Source organism: Saimiri boliviensis, chromosome 10, assembly GCF_048565385.1.
Source record: "Saimiri boliviensis isolate mSaiBol1 chromosome 10, mSaiBol1.pri, whole genome shotgun sequence".
NCBI lineage: Eukaryota > Metazoa > Chordata > Mammalia > Primates > Cebidae > Saimiri > Saimiri boliviensis.
The window spans coordinates 111,598,823-111,615,194 of record NC_133458.1 but is presented as its reverse complement, the minus strand read 5'-3'; positions in this window follow the sequence as shown (position 1 = coordinate 111,615,194).

The window sequence follows — 16,372 nt, the reverse complement described above, 5'->3', positions numbered from 1 at the left end:
GGGGCGTGCGCTGTGGGCGTGGCCCTCTGGGAGCCGCCCTGGGGCCCGCGCCTGCGGACTGTGCTGGAGGAGCCGACTCCAGGAGCACCTGCAGCGTGGGCGAAGCGAAGGGGACTCCTGCGCGTAGCTGTGAGCTGCATGCTCACAACTAGTATACCACTTTTCTTTTTTAAATCAAAAAAAAATTTTTTTTTTTTTGGAGACAGAGTCTCCTCTGTCGCCCAGGCCGGAGTGCAGTGTCATGATCTCGGCTCACTATCGTGATCACTGTCGTGATTCCCGCCTCCCAAGTTCAAGCGATTCTCCTGCCTCAGCCTCCCAAGTAGCTGGGACTACAGGCGTGCACCACCAGGCCCAGTTAATTCTTGTATTTTTAGTAGAGTTGAGGTTTCACCATGTTGGCCAGGCTGATCTCGAACTCTTGACCTCAAGTGATCTACCTGCCTTAGCCTTCCAAAGTGCTGGGGATTACAGATGTGAACCACCATGCCAGGAATTTTTTTATTTTTTATTTATTTATTTATTTTTTAAGACAGCATCTCACTATGTTGCCTAGGCTGGAATGCAGTGACTATTCTCAGGTGCGGCTGTAACTCACTGAAGGCTCCAACTCCTGGGTTCAAGTGATCCTCCCACCTCGGCCTCTGGAGTAGCTGGGACTATAGGTGTAGGCCACTGTGCCTGGCAAATACACCACTTTTAAGGACTGCTTAGTTCTTAGGAGTAAAACATGCTGCAATCAACTTTCAGTTTTGTCATTGCTTCGTTCACTGATTATACCACTCTGGTTTCCTGAGTCAGGGTTGTCTCCCTTTAACTTCAGGGTGTTAACCTAATTTACAGAGAATTTTTAATAATGCTACTTGTTAATAAAGACAATAATCGTTCTCCTGTATTTAGCGTATCTTAAATACCAATTTGTGCTATACTATACAAATAAGTATTGTTTCTAATTATCACAAAACGTTGCAAGTTTCTGTTATTTGCACATCACAGATGGGAAACATATCAATGACATAGCTCCTGAGCATCTGAACCTGACTTTAAATCCATGTCTGCTTAATCCCAATGACTGAACCTCAGATACCACCTGGCACTCCCTTCTGTGTTTCCCACACCTGTTTCAGATCCTTCACTACCACCGAGGGTGCAGCACAGCTCTGCTCTGACATCCAGAAAGGAGGGGAGTCCCGGGTCAGCCGTTTGGCCCTGGACAGATGAGCTCTTTATTTACTTCTTCCTCCCTGTCATGTTGGGACAGACAAAAATGAACAGTTATTAAGTGCCTATCACTAAGAGCTTCTGGCATACTTCATCTTTTTTTTTTCTTTTTTTTGGAGACGGAATCTTGCTCTGTCACCCAGGCTGGAGTGCAGTGGTGCGATCTCGGCTCACTGTAACCTCTGCTTCCCGGGTTCAAGCCATTTTTGTGCCTCAGCCTCCTAAGTATCTGGGATTACAGGCAGGCACCAGCACGCCTGGCTAATTTTTGTATTTTTAGTAGAGACGGGGTTTCTCCATGTTGGCCAGGCTGGTCTTGAACTCCTGATCTCAGGTGATCTGCCTGCCTTGGTCTCCCAATGTGCTGGGATTATAGGTGTGAGCCACAGCGCCTGGCCTACTTCATCTCATTTAAAAAAAAAAAAAAAAAAAAAGATTCCCAAATCAAAATCCTGGCATCCAAGGAAATCTGGAAGGGCCAGCCTCAGTTTCATGGCCTACTTCTCTTGCATTTCTCCTCAACGCTCCTTGTGCCAAATGCTCACCTCCTCCCTGATGGAGACCATCCTTAGTATTCACCAAGTCCTCTGGATCGATGATGAAGCCCTCCCGCTTTTCAGTTCAGGATATCAAGTCTGGCTTTGGGTAAGCACAGTCATCACTGAGAGGCTCTTAGGCTAGTGTCCTTGAGCTCTTAGTGAGAAAGCCCATTCACACTGCAGCATTTCCTGTGACTCATCAGAGGTGCAACCTATTGAGGAAGATAAAGGAATAAGCAGAGAAATTAGGCAGGGATTCATTTATCCCACAGAAATCTGAGCCTCTACCATGTGTGAGCCCTCTGCTGGGCATCGGAGGCTTGAAGATGGATAAGACGGGATTGCTGCCCTCATGTGGCTGAGGAATACTGTCTGCAGTTTTGCCCTATTCCCTGCCCACACCCTCCCTGGCCGTGTATTTTATGTTACTATATTTCCCGGGCCTTTGCATCTGTCATGGCTATGACTGTAGCCATCCTTAGAGCCAGGGTGAGCCCTTTCCAAGCTGTAGAGTCACAATTCTTCCCAGCGTTCTGTCCTGTTTTAACTTAATTAAACAGGAACCTGGGCTCTTGTGAGCAGGATTGGGGGAAAGAGCGATGAGTGGCTATCAGGCATTGAGCACTTGATTCTATTCCGAGACTAGGAGGTCAGCAGCGAGAATGAACCATTCCAAAGGAATCTCTTCTCGAATCCATGCCCCAGCCTTGTCGTGTGTGTGTGTGTGTGTGTGTGTGTGTGTGTGCTCATCCTATCGCTGGGATGGTGTGTCTAGTGTAAATTAGATCACAGCGGTGTATTGAATGTGGGAAGGACCTGGCAGAGTGATCCAATCCTTGGATGAGGGTTATCTGGAGGGTGGCGTTCAGGGAGCTGGCCCACGTGTTTGGTGTTTGAGTTTGAGGCACAGGTAGAGGACAGACTGGGGCTGAGGAGAGAGGTCAGGGTCATTTCAGATTTGTCGTAATGGTCATGGATTATGCCGCCAAGAGGTGCTGAGAGAAGAGAGACTGCCAAGGACCAGTCTTGAAGAAAGCCTGTGTTCATGGGCCAGGCGAGGGATAGGAAGACGCCGAGAGGCGTGACTGAAGAACGCGGCTGGCATGACACTGGGAGGAGAGAGTGACTGAAGAAAGTATGTGGGGGTGGGGCGGTAGGGGAAGGAGATGGGGGAGGGAGGTGGGGGGCCCCCAAACGTGCCAAATGCTGCTGAAGCTGGAGAAAATGAGGTCAGGGTTTGGGAACCAGGAGGGTACTTTGAAGCTTTGAGTGGAGCCTTTTCAGGAAGTATCAAGCCTAGAGGGAAAGGTTAAGATGCAAGGTGCGGAGTAGGGAGAGACATGGTTGGAGGATGGATGCTCCAAGACTTGGTTTCTAAGTCACACGTGGCGGAATTGGCTTTGGAAACAGAACCCCAGATACCTTCCCTGGAGTGGAGGGAGGGTGAAGACAAGGCGTGTAAAGGTGAAGGAGGGGAGCAGAGAGCACATCGACTTTTTCCCGGGGCAGGAGGCGACAGGGCCATCCACAGAAAGTGATAGGGAGAGGAATGCAGCCGGTGCTCTGGGGGACTGGGTCGTCTCAGCGAACAGCAGGCAGCTGTGCAGCGTTGAGCTGCGGGCTGAGCTGGGTGCTCAGGGCCTTACACTCCATTGTCATCTTAGTGATCTCCACAAAACCCTTGCAGACCAGACATTACCCTCAATTTACAGAGCAGGAAACTGGGGCTGAGAAAGGCCAAGTAATTTTCTCCATGTGATATAGTTGGGAGGTGATGAAGCCACTACCTGAACACTGAACTCCATCCCTAGAGGGGATCCGCTGCGGGGAGAGGCTGAGCCCTCCTACGAGGCCATCCACACAGCAGGACCACTGGGCTGCCGCAGGCGTGGCGAGTCACCATTTTCATAATGAAATGGAGAGACCCATAAGGCAGGCATAAGTGTTGCCGAGACTTTTATTTTTGATTCCAGAGAGTCCAGAGTACATGATTCGATGCAGGGAGGGCTGCCTTATCTTGGAGAATCAGATCAGGGATGTCCTGGGTCCCCAGTTCTCCCGGGTAAGGGCAGCAAGTGCTGCATGGGTAGGTGGGCTCGTCAGCCACATGCTCAAGAAAGTCTTTTCCAATCTGGGCAACATAGTGAGACCCCATCTTTAGAAAAACTAAACAAATTAGGTGGGTATGGTGGCATGTGCCCTTAGTCCCAGCTACTCAGGAGGCTGAGGCAAGAGGTTGCCTTGAGCCTGGGAGGTTGAGGCTGCAGTGAGCAGTGATGATGCCGCTACACTCCAGCCTGGGTGACAGAGTGAGACCCTGTGTCAAAAAAAAAAAAAAAAAAAAAAGCTCTGTGCTCCAAGGTGATGGGAACTACTTTGGCACCTGTGGCCACCCACTGAAAACCAGAGCATGGGAAAAGCTTGCCAGGGAGTGCTGATGTGGGGCCACCGTCTCCGGGATGGTGGGAGAGGCTTCTGTGTGGGGCTTGGGGCTCCTCGGCTGTGCCTCTGCGCCCAGGGCCCTTGGATTTGGTCTCCTTCTTATGGTTGTAGGAACTCTACGGAAGTGTTCTCTCGGCCTCCGTTCTTCTGGAAGGCTTGGGACAGCCTGACGCAGACCTGGGGACTATGGCTAGTGAGCACGGGAGCCCCAGGCAGAAAGCCAAAGGGAGGCAGAGGGTTGCAGAGGCCCTAGGTTGTGTCCCTGTGGTTGGAGAGGAAGGTTTACAACACAGTCAGGGAGGTTCTGAGGCTGCCCAGACACAGTCTCAAGGGGCCCTTTTGAACAGCCTTAGGCTGAGGCGAGCCTAGGAACCTCTAGGAGAGGAGCCGGGCTCACCCAGGGCTGGAACTTGTAGCTGGGGTGTCCTCTTCAGGGTTGTCTGTTCCCTAAGCACCAGGCTGCAGGACTGGCGGACATCAGGCAGTGTACCCAACATGGGGCAAAAGGGCTTTTACAGCCAGTGGAGCCAGGTGCCGTGAGCAGTCAGAACAAAGGCAGGCTGGGAATGGGGCTGTGGGCCTGGGCTTGGGAGGGAAACCGGGAGCAAGGTGGGCTGCAGCCCCAAGGGGCTGGGTGGGGAGTCCATTGGCTCAGCTCGAGCACCACTGGGCTATCCTGAGTGTCTCAGGCCACGATTGGTCCTGGGGCCAGCTGGGTTGGAGGTGGCAGCAAGGTCAAAGGGCAAGACAGGTAGACAAGGCCGGAAACACCGAATGCCCTGGGAACCCAAGGTGACTCAGAGATGGCTGTAGGTGGCAAGGGGCCAGGGGCTCTGCAGTATGTGGCGCTGGAGTGATCTTGTAATAGAAATATTGTTAAAACTTCAGAAAAGACACAAAAGAAACAACTGATTATCTCTGGACAGTGGGGCTGAGGCATTAACATTTAGCATTTTCATAACTGAAAACATTATTTTGTAATACTATAATTCTAAATAAAATATTTATCATAAATATATTGTGATTGAAAATAAAATATGTGTTAAATATTTTTTTTTTTTTTTTTTTTTTTTTGAGATGGAGTTTCGCTCTTGTTACCCAGGCTGGAGTGCAATGGCGCGATCTCGGCTCACCGCAACCTCCGCCTCCTGGGTTCAGGCAATTCTCCTGCCTCAGCCTCCTGAGTAGCTGGGATTACAGGCACGCACCACCATGCCCAGCTATTTTTTTTTTGTATTTTTAGTAGAGACGGGGTTTCACCATGTTGACCAAGATGGTCTCGATCTCTTGACCTTGTGATCCACCCGCCTCGGCCTCCCAAAGTGCTGGGATTACAGGCTTGAGCCACCGCGCCCGGCCGTGTTAAATATTTTTATAATAAATCCATAAAAAATTAAAGTGAGCACTCCACAGTAAATGTTTAAAACAAGAAAATGAAGACATACGTAAGTGTAAAAAATGCAAGACTGCAAAAAGGTACAGAGCGTTTGGGTAAGGTAAGCTCATTTAGTTCTGTTCCAGGCATTTGATGGTGAAACCCAGTTCCCAGGCTGGGGATTGGGGGTGAGCACAGGAGGGCGCCCAGCCCAGGGATCGGATATGAGAGAGAAGTCAAGGAAGGCTGCTCGGAGGAGGTGATCCCACAGCTCCATCTTGGCAGGTGAAGTTGAGCCAGGAGGAGACTGGGCTGGAGGAGCTGACCTGGAGGAGGAGCGTCTCAGGGCGAAATGAGGAGCCGGTAAAGTCCAGCAGACGGCAGAAGTGAGCCACTGAGAGCTCAGAGAGGGCACGTGTGCGGCCCACCTCCTCCAGGCTCTAAGCTTAAGCGGCCTGTCCTGACCTTTGAATGTCCGCCCCGGCAGTCCGCCTCTGTCTCAGCGCAGGCCAGTCTCGCAGCACCGCCTGCCAGGCCTGGCTCCCTCCCCCCACTACTGCTCCTTGTCTGCAGCTGGCCCCAGCCGCCATCCAGTGCCTAGGAAGACAGGCGAAGCCTTCGGCCCGGGCCTGCTAGTCCCTAAACCCACCGGCTCCCCATCTCCCCATCTCCTTCCCTGCGGAGGCATGTGTCCTTGCGCTTCGGGTGGGTCCTCAGCACGGCTTCTCAAAGCACCATGTGGTGTCACACTCCTGATGCACCTGCTGAGGGCATTTGTTCATTCGCTCATTACACAAGTATGCGTCAGGCACATACTTTGCACTAAGCATTGTTCTGGGTGCTGGGTTACAATCATAAACAAGGCAGATGTGGACCCCGCCCCAGGGAGCATGCGTTCCACAGAAACCCATACAATAATCTTGAACGTGATTCATTCCTCTCAGTCAACCCGGTCAAGGGGAAACGGGGTGGGATATAAAGTCAGCACTGGAGTGAAAGAAGGGCTCACCAACTATTTCCTGAGGGACTTCAAGCAAAGCAAATTAGGTAATTAGAAAATTACATTTAAAATGAATTTGGCGAAGAGTGGTGGTCTCAGCACCTTGGGAGGCTGAGGTGGGCAGATCATGAGGTCAAGAGACTGAAACCATCCTGGCCAACATGGCAAAATCTCGTCTCTACTAAAAATACAAAACTTAGCTGGGGGTAGTGACACACACCTATAGTCCCAGCTACTTGGGACGCTGAGGCAGGAGAATCACTTGAACCCAGGAGGCGGGGGTTGAAGTGAGCCAAGATCGTACCACTACACTCCAGCCTGGTGACAGAGTAAGACTCTGTCTCAAAAAAAAAAAAAATTATTTATTTAGGCACGGTATCATAGTGTCACCTAGGCTGGAGTGCAGTGGCATGATCGTGGCTTACCGCAGCCTTGACTTCCTGGGCTCAAGTGATTCTTCCACTCCAGACTCCGAAGTAGCTAGACTACAGGCGCGTGCCACCATGCCTGGCTAAGTTTTTGCTTTTTTTTTTTTTTTTGTAGAGATGTGGTTTTGCATGTGACCCAGGCTGGTCTCTAACTTATTTATTTATTTTTGAGACAGTCTCTCTCTGTCACCTAGGCTGGAGCTCAACGGTGCAAACATGGCTCGCTGCAGCCTCAGTCTCCTGAGTAGCTGGGACCACAAACACATGCCACCACGCCTGGCTGATCTAAAAAAATTTTTTTTTGTAGAGACAGGGTCTTGCTTTATTGCCCAGGCTGGTCTTGAACTCCTGGGCTCAAGTGATCCTCCCACTTCAGCCTTCCAAAGAACTGGGATTACAGATGCGAGCCAGCACGCCCAGTTGTGACATTACTTTTATGGAAGGATCAGGTCTAACATCGTGAATGTGGAGTTCAGATGGCAGGCCAGTCAGCGTGCTAGCTGGAGACGGGAAATACTTTCCAGAGAGGAGAGTGAAGCAGGCAATGCTTGTGTACTGTGGTGTCTAGGGAACCAGCGCTGTGTGGGGAAGCACACCTGACCTCTGTCCGCCAGGGAGGGAGCTATCCAGCGGCAGCCCCAGGCCTGAGGGAGCAGGGGAAAGGGGCTGGGTCTGGAAGCCACCGATAGGCCTACTACGAGCCCTCTCATCTGCCGCTGGTGCTTCCCATTGGCCGGAAACGAGAAGGTTGAGGATCTGTGATGTGTCTGAAGGTTGGTGTGGGTGGAAGGTCAAGTGCGGCACTGACCCGGGGCAGATGTGAGCTCCCAGCATGGACAGAAACTTTCTCTCCATCCTTCTTGTCAGCTCTCAGAGAGGACCTCCCCCCGTCCTCCTCCGTAACGGTGAGGTATGGAGAAAGACGCTGCTGAGTGGAGAGTGGTAGCAGGCGAAGTCACTGGCAGTAGTTTTAGGCTGACAGAATCTCTTTGAATATAATTACTGCTGCTTTTTCTAGGTGGAAAAAGGGGTTTCCACCTAGAAAAAGGTGACTTGGGCTTTTTGTTGTGTTGACTCCATTGCAACCAGAGGGATTCTCCTCTCTTGGCTTTGAAGGATTTTCACCTTAAGTCTGGGCTCCATAGACCTTTCGGAATTTGAAAATCACAGAGCCTGATCCTTGGCTGACCCAGCCAGCAGCACTATCACACTGCTTTCCATCCCCCGCGGCTTCCATGTGGCTTTGTGGAAACCAAGCTGTTTGTAGAGAAAGCACACAGTCGAGTGTTCTTTGGAAAGGGACGTGATGGGTGGGCGATTGTCATCCAGGACCCAGGCATGAATGAAAGGTGATCAATGAGAATAAATAATAGCGAACATAAGGGGAGGATGGACTTGAGGTCTGTCCAGGCGGGTTCCCTGGGGCAAAGCCTTCTCTCTGAGCCTCCATTTCCTTGGTATTACACAGTAAAGTCCTGAGGCCTGGGGATGGGTTTTGAGGTTCAGAATTCAATGTGAAGTGACCCAGGCAATAATTTAAACTCCCTTTCCATTATTGAGTATCCATCTCTTCTTTTAAGATGCATTCTAATCTGTTCTGCCCTTCACTAGATGACGCCATTATCATGCCACTTTAATCAGGTTTGAGGCCGGCTGGTAAAGTGAGTGTCTGAAGTAGTCACGCATTGAGACAAGTGAAGGGTAACTTTGAGGACTCAATGCAGCACATCAAGAGGGGTTTCGGGCTGTTCTAAGGAAGTCGATGGTTTCAGAACGGGTCCTTTTCAGTGGGGCATGCGGGACCCAGGGAGGGGATTCTGTTGGCCTTTTTCCTGGGGAAGCTCAGAAGAGGAAGATCATGGGGTCATCTATGGCTCCCAGCACTGCTTACACACTGTTGCCCTCTACTCTGCCTCCTGGGTTCCTCTTACTCTTGGCTAGCATGTCGGACAGTCTCTTTCTGGTCTCATCAGCCCCTCTCAGGCCGTAGCTGCAGCACCTGCACATTTACTGTCAAAGCACAGCCAGGAAGAACTCAGAGACCCCCTAAGTGGACTGACTGCCTGGGTTTCCCATTTTCCTTCCAGGTCCTGGTGTGAATCTGCAGTCTTTCCTTCCCAGATGATCAGGGTCAGCTCTTCCCATCAAAATGGTCACTCCTGTTCTCCTCCTGCTGGAATCAGGACATCCAACCTGCAGAGCCAGAGTTATGGGGATGGGCAACAAGACTTCTCCTGTGGGCCGCTGGAGTGATGGCGAGGGGCCTCCTGTTTCCTCTTTGATACCCAGACCTGTGGAGTCTGCACAACAACATGGCAAATGCACACTGCATTCTGGAGGATAGGACCTCACCCTCACAGGGCATTACCTCCAAGCTGGCTCTTCAACAGGGTGACCCCGTGCTCCAGGAGGATGGTGGCTTCTGGATGGAGCTGTGTGTGATGTGAGCAGGGCTGCCAGGGGCCAGCTGTACCTCCCACACTGCGGGATTTGTCTGTGTGCTTTTTCCATCTCCATTCCGGGTGTCAGGGTTTGATCTGGAGGAGCCCCAACTAAGATGTGAGGTGTATTAGTTGTATGAGTTTTAGGTTATATTAGGTTAGTTGTGTCAGTCTTAGGTTATACTAGGTTAGTTGTATGAGTTTTAGGTTATATTAGGTTAGTTGTATGAGTTTTAGGTCATATTAGGTTAGTTGTATGAGTCTTAGGTCATATTAGGTTAGTTGTATGAGTCTTAGTTTATATTAGGTTAGTTGTATGAATTTTAGGTTATATTAGGTTAGTTGTGTCAGTCTTAGGTTATACTAGGTTAGTTGTATGAGTTTTAGGTTATATTAGGTTAGTTGTGTGAGTTTTAGGTCATATTAGGTTAGTTGTATGAGTCTTAGGTCATATTAGGTTAGTTGTATGAGTCTTAGGTCACATTAGGTTAGTTGTATGAGTCTTAGTTTATATTAGGTTAGTTGTATGAGTTTTAGGTTATATTAGATTAGTTGTATGAGTCTTAGGTCATATTAGGTTAGTTGTATGAGTCTTAGGTCATATTAGGTTAGTTGTATGAGTCTTAGGTCATATTAGGTTAGTTGTATGAGTCTTAGTTTATATTAGGTTAGTTGTATGAGTTTTAGGTTATATTAGATTAGTTGTATGAGTTTTAGGTTATATTAGATTTGTTGTATGAGTTTTAGGTTATATTAGGTTAGTTGTCTGAGTCTTAGGTCATATTAGGTTAGTTGTATGAGTTTTAGGTCATATTAGGTTAGTTGTATGAGTCTTAGGTTATATTAGGATAGTTGTATGAGTTTTAGGTTATGTTAGGCTAGTTGGATAAGTTTTAGGTTATGTTAGGCTAGTTGGATGAGTTTTAGGTTATGTTAGCTTGTACAGTTTTCTAGGGCCGCCATAACATTTTATCACAAATTAGCAGCTTTAGCTACATGAGTGATTATCCTACAGTTCTCACGTGGGTCTCCCAGGCTAAAGTCAAAGTTTTGGCAGGCTGCATTCCTTCCTGGGAACTCCAGGGCAGTGTGTGTGTGCTTGCTTTTTCAGGCTGTTGGCAGAGAGCAGTCTCTGTGGTTGTAGGCCCTGGGCCCCTGCTTTCTTGCTGGCTGTTGGTGGGGGCTGTTCCCAGCTCCAGAGGTCACCCTGTGTTTTGACTGGTGACTCCTTCCTCCATCTTCAAACCCAGCCGTGGTGGGTCAAATCCTGTCACGTCTCACCTCTCCTCCCCAGTCTCACCTCTCTGATCCAGCCAGGAAAGGTTCTCCGATTTGAAGGGCTCATCTGATTAAATTGGCTCCACCCAGATAATCCAGGATTATCTCCTTGCTTCAAGCTCTATGCCTTTCATCACTTCTGTGTTCATATCAGTCAGGGTTCTCTAAAATAGAGCCCACAGGTTGTGTGGCTATACAGAGAGAGATTTATTTTAAGGAATTGGCTCATGGGGTTATGGAGGCTGGCAAGTCCCAAATCTGCAGGGTGGGCTGGCAGGCTGGGGACCCAGGGGAGCACCCGTGCTGCAGCTCAGGTCCGATCCCCAGGTGCGGGGGACCCCTTCCTTGAGGCAGGTTAGTCTTTTCCTTACCTTTAGGTCTTCACCTGACTGGATAAGGCCCACCCACATGAAAAAGGACAATCTGTCTTGCTCAGAGGCCGCTGATTTAAATGTTAATCTCATCCAAAATACCCTCACGGCACACCCAGCATAGTGTCTGAGCTCGTACGTGGGCACCGTGGCCTAGCCACGTTGACACGTGAAATTAACTAATCCATCCACAAAGTCCCTTTGGCCATGTAAGGTGACAAAAGTTCTGGAGATTAGGTATGCACATCTTTGGGGGTCATTATTCTGTGAACTGCACTGATCTTTCCCTTTCTCTCTTCTATTAAAATCCAGAAGTTCATCTCTTCTTCAGGGATTCATGCCACATAACCAAATCAATGGAGTGCGTGGTCCTGAGCTTTCCAAACCAGCAGGGAGCATGCGGTACTGAGCTGTCTGGGTTATGTGCTTCCTTAGGCCTTGCCCTGAGACAGTGGTCCTGGGCACAGAGCTGGCACCTCGGGGCTCCATGGTTTCTTGCTCCACCATGTGGTGTGGGAAGGAGCTTCCCGCCTCCCTCCGTCACTGTGCTGTACTCTTTCAGAGGAGATGGCGAACGTGTTCTTTAGAGAATGAGCCTTAGCATGTACTGTGCTCTCCAGTCTCCAAAGTACTTTTCCTTCCTAGCAGCCCAGGAACCCCCCTCCTAAATGACATTGTTTTATTGTCACATGAAGGCGATCGAACTCATAACTCACACCCCAAATAATTATAACAGATGTTTTTATTGTTGCATTAGCTTTGCGCTCACCAAGGTTAAAAGAAGCCAAGAGGTAGGCTCAGGGCCCCACACTGGCCCTGGCACCAGCTCTGAGCCTTTTCCCGCGTCACCTGGTGGAAGCAGAGCAGAGAGGGATGGGGTCAGCATGCTTAAGGTCAGGTGATGTGGTGGGAGAGGGGAGGTTGCTCTCCGGGAAATGACCACGCTTATTTTGTCGAGCAGGGACCAACAACGTCCTGCCTGAACACACACACATCACACTCACACATTCCTCACGTGCACACACACTTATGCCCACACCACAGTCACACACACAATCATGAGACACATGCCACACAGATTCATATGCTGCACATACAACGTATATGAACACCCACTCATTCACACACCCATATACCACACATGCACACCCTATCACTTCACAGCATGTACACACACATCCCATACACACATACCACACATTCGTGAACTGCACAACACACCCACAAAAGTACACATATTCATCAGCACACACACATAAAGTCTCGCAACACACAGATTGTATAAAACCCACTACATACCACAAACAGCACTGGAGGAAAATGAGAAAGCAGAGACCAGCAGAAAATAATGTAAATTAAACACCACTTCAGATCTTTCCAGGGCCACAAATGACGACAGACAACAGTTTCATGTATTTTCCTCAAGACATTTTCTGTTAGGTTTTTCTTTTTTTTCTTTTTTCTTTTTCTTTTTTCTTTTTAATGCCAGAGACCTTTGAAGCTACTGCAAATGTTAGGTTTTTGAAAAATAAAATTAAATGAAAGTAAACTTGCTTCATTGACTTAAAAAAGGAAATGAATGTCAGATGAATGGATAAATGAAGTGTGATCTATCCATACAACAGAATATTATTTGGCCTTTAGAAGGAAGGAGGCCAGGCGCAGTGGCTCACACCTGTAATCCCAGCACTTTGGGAGGCCGAGACAGGAGGCTCACCTGAGGTCAGGAGTTCGAGACCAGCCTGGCAAACATGGTGAAACCCCATCTCTACTAAAAATACAAAAATCGGCCAGGTGTGGTGGCAGGTACCTGTAATCCCAGCTACTAGTGAGGCTGAGGCAGGAGAATCGCTTGAATACAGGAGGCAGAGGTTGTAGTGAGCTGAGATGGTGTCATTGCATTCCAGCCTGGGCGACAAGAACAAAACTATATCAAAAAAAGAAAGAAAAAAAAAAAGAAGGAGGAGAAATTCTGACCCTTGCTGCAATATGGATAGATCTTGGAGACATTATCAGTGAAATAAGCCAGATACCAAAGGACAAATCCTATGTGATTCCACTTAAATGGGGTCCCTAGAGTACTCAAATTTATAGAGACAGAAAATGAAAAGGTGGGGGTAGGGAGAGGGAGACATAAAAAAAGAGAAAGAGGGAAAAAAGAGGAAGCGGCGGCTGCCAGGGGCTTCAGGGAAGGAGAACGGACTGGGGGTGTTTAATGGGGACAGAGTTTCAGTGCGGAAAGATGAAGAAGTCCTGGAGCCACGTGGTTTAAGATGCGCCACTGAACATTTTAACATTTAAAAATCTAATGATGTTAACATTTAACTGAAGTGCTAAAGTAGCATGGTTAAATGGCACTTGAAAGTGGTTAAAATGCTTTTTTTCTCTTTCTTTTTAAAGATAGGGTCTCACTTGTCACCCAGGCTGGAGTGCAGTGGTGCAGTCATGGCTCATTGCAGTCTCAACCTCCCAGGTGGCATGCACAGTCCCAGGAGAGCCATCCTCCCATCTCAGCCTCCACAGTACCTGGGACTGTGTGTGTCACCACACACGGTTAATTTCTGTATTTTTTTTTTTTAAATTTAAAGATGGGGTTTCACCATGTTGCCCAGGCTGGTCTAGAATTTCTGGGCTCAAGCAAGTAGCCCACTGCGGCCTCTCAAAGTGCTGGAATTGCAGGCCTAAGTCACCACACCCAACCTAAAATGTTTGATCTGATGCTGTGTGCTTTTTTAAAATTGCAATTAAATGAGCAAACAAAAGCAACAGGACATGGAAAGTTGTGTCCTGATCAGTGGGAAGGTGGAAAACAGATGAGGGTCAGAGGCACCCCTTCCTGGAATCTCCTTCATCATCCTTTCTTCGAAGACAAGTCCTCTGCTTGTGTCCCTGGAGAGGGGTCAACCCGGCGTTGCTGCTGCCTCCGGGACAGAGGCGCCTCATCGACGATGATGCCGTTATTTCAGTAACTGTGCAGCAGGGGGAGCCAAGTGTCCGGGAATGGCTCCCTTGGGCTCGCTTCTCAGGCCCTGCCCTCCTCTCCCAAGGTTTAGCCCCAGAAGGAGCAGAGACGGATCCCAAACCTCACCTTGTTCTGTGCTCAGGCCCCGGTCCGCACACGTGGGCACCGGGCAGGAGGATTACCTCCAGGGAGGGTGAAGGCCGAGCGGCCATGTGTTCCTCTGATCTAGTAGAAACAAGAGAATGTTATTTCTTCCTCTTAGAGAAGGCCACTTGAGTGTCGAGGCCACTTGATTAGCAGGGCGTGGTGGCGCGCACCTGTAATCCCAGCTACTCGGGAGGTTGAGGCAGAGGAATCGCTTGAACCCAGGAGGCAGCGTTTGCAGTGAGCCGACATCGCGCCACAGCATTCCAGCCTGATGACAGAGCAAGACTCCGTCTCAACAACATCAACATCATCATCATCAACAACAACAAAGTCTACTTGAGTGTCAAGAAAACGCCCTCTTAAAACTATTTAAGAGTAAGTGGAATCACAGAATAAATATCAGGATAATGGTGTATCAGGGCTTGACCAGGAGAGAGACTACACCATAATCTGAATGGGGAAGTTTGGCATAAAGAATTATGGGCCCCCCGCGGTGGCTCACGTCTGTAATTCCAGCACTTTGGGAGGCCGAGGCAGGCAGATCACGAGGTCAGGAGTTCGAGACCAGCCTGACCAACATGATGAAAACCTGTCTCTACTAAAAATACAAAAATTAGCCAGGCATGGTGGCATGCACCTGTAATTCCAGCTACTCAGGACGCTGAGGCAGGAGAATGGCTTGAACCTGGGAGTTGCAATGAGCTGAGATCATCCCACTGCACTCCAGCCTGTGTGACAGAGCAAGACTCAACCACCCCAAAAAAAAAAAAAAATTATGAACCGTAAGAGGAGATTCGTGAGAGGATCTCAGTGCACACAGGACCCCAGACATAGGAGTGGCATGGGTCCAGCATCCACCGAGGAGCAAGTAGGGAGATGGGCGCTGTCCAGGGCACACCCTACTGCCAATCTCATTTATGTCGGAAGACCCTCCACACACAGGGTCAGCGGGATGCACCGTGGAGGAGGGAGGTCCCTCTCTCCCACAGCTCAGCTCCTCACAGCCTGTTAAGGTGTTATACCCACCTGCCCTGCAGACGCCATGGGCAGCACTGGACAGAGAGAGGAAAAGCGAGAGCCCTGCCTTAGAGGGACGTAGGGGACAGTAGACACAGTGCCCTGGGAGTTTGTCGGGGCATGGTTGGTTCCATGGAGGAGAGGTGTTGGATGCAGCTCTGTAGGATGGCCATGGCTTCCCAGCTGCAGAGCCAGGGTGGGGAGTCCAGGTGCAGGCTTTGGGGAACTGCCTGGCCCCTCCCACCTGACAACCCCATCCCACAGTTCCAGCTCGCACGCAAGCTGTGTGCACCCACCTTTGGGGCTGTGGGACTGAGTGGGGACTAAGACTCTCTGGGAGAGAGCTGTAGGGCTGAGTCTGTGCGGGATGTGGGTGGATACCCAGGCCTGGACCATTCTCTTGGTTTGTCTTGGCTGGTGTAGGGTGTGTGTGTGGGGGAGCCAGCCAAGACAGCTTATTTTATGATCCCTGGCCTGTGGGCAGAAGGGCTGGCTGTGGGCACCATCAGTCTCATTGGGGGCTCTGTGGCCACCTCTGCACCAGCTGTCTACCCTCTCAGGCAGAAGGCAGGACAAATGACCACTTTTAATTAGTTTTGACTCATTTGAATGAATTCTGGCTGTAATTAGAATTTCTTCAGCAAAAAAGCACAGAAAGTTCTGCTCCCAAATAATGATCTTAATGAAATAAAGTGGGTTTTTCTAAGCCAGGAGAAGGTCAGTGCAGCTCCTGGGAAGGTAGCAGTACCAATGGCTCAGAGGAGTGGAGGGCCCATCCATGTGGGAGCCTGGGCCTCTGCCCCAGCCTCAGGCCAGCATGTGCCCCCGGGGATGGTGAGTGGGGTCTGGAGGGCACAGAAGTGCCTCTAGCTGGGTCTCGGAAGCTCTGACCAGAGACAATTCTGAAGACACCATCAAGTGTCCACGGGAGCCAGGGCCTGTGCTAGGGGCTAAAGGTGCCAAAGGTGACCCATCTGGCGAAGTGACCTGTGGCCGGAGGAACTGAGGCCCTCCCTCCCCTCAGAGACCCCAACACTCTTCGAGGCCAGGACTTTGGGGGTGCCAGGTAGTCTCCTGCCCCTTGGTTTGCTTGTGGCTTGGTCCTTTGTGTGTGATGTGTCTCTCTGTGTGCAGCTGCCACACCCTTGTCT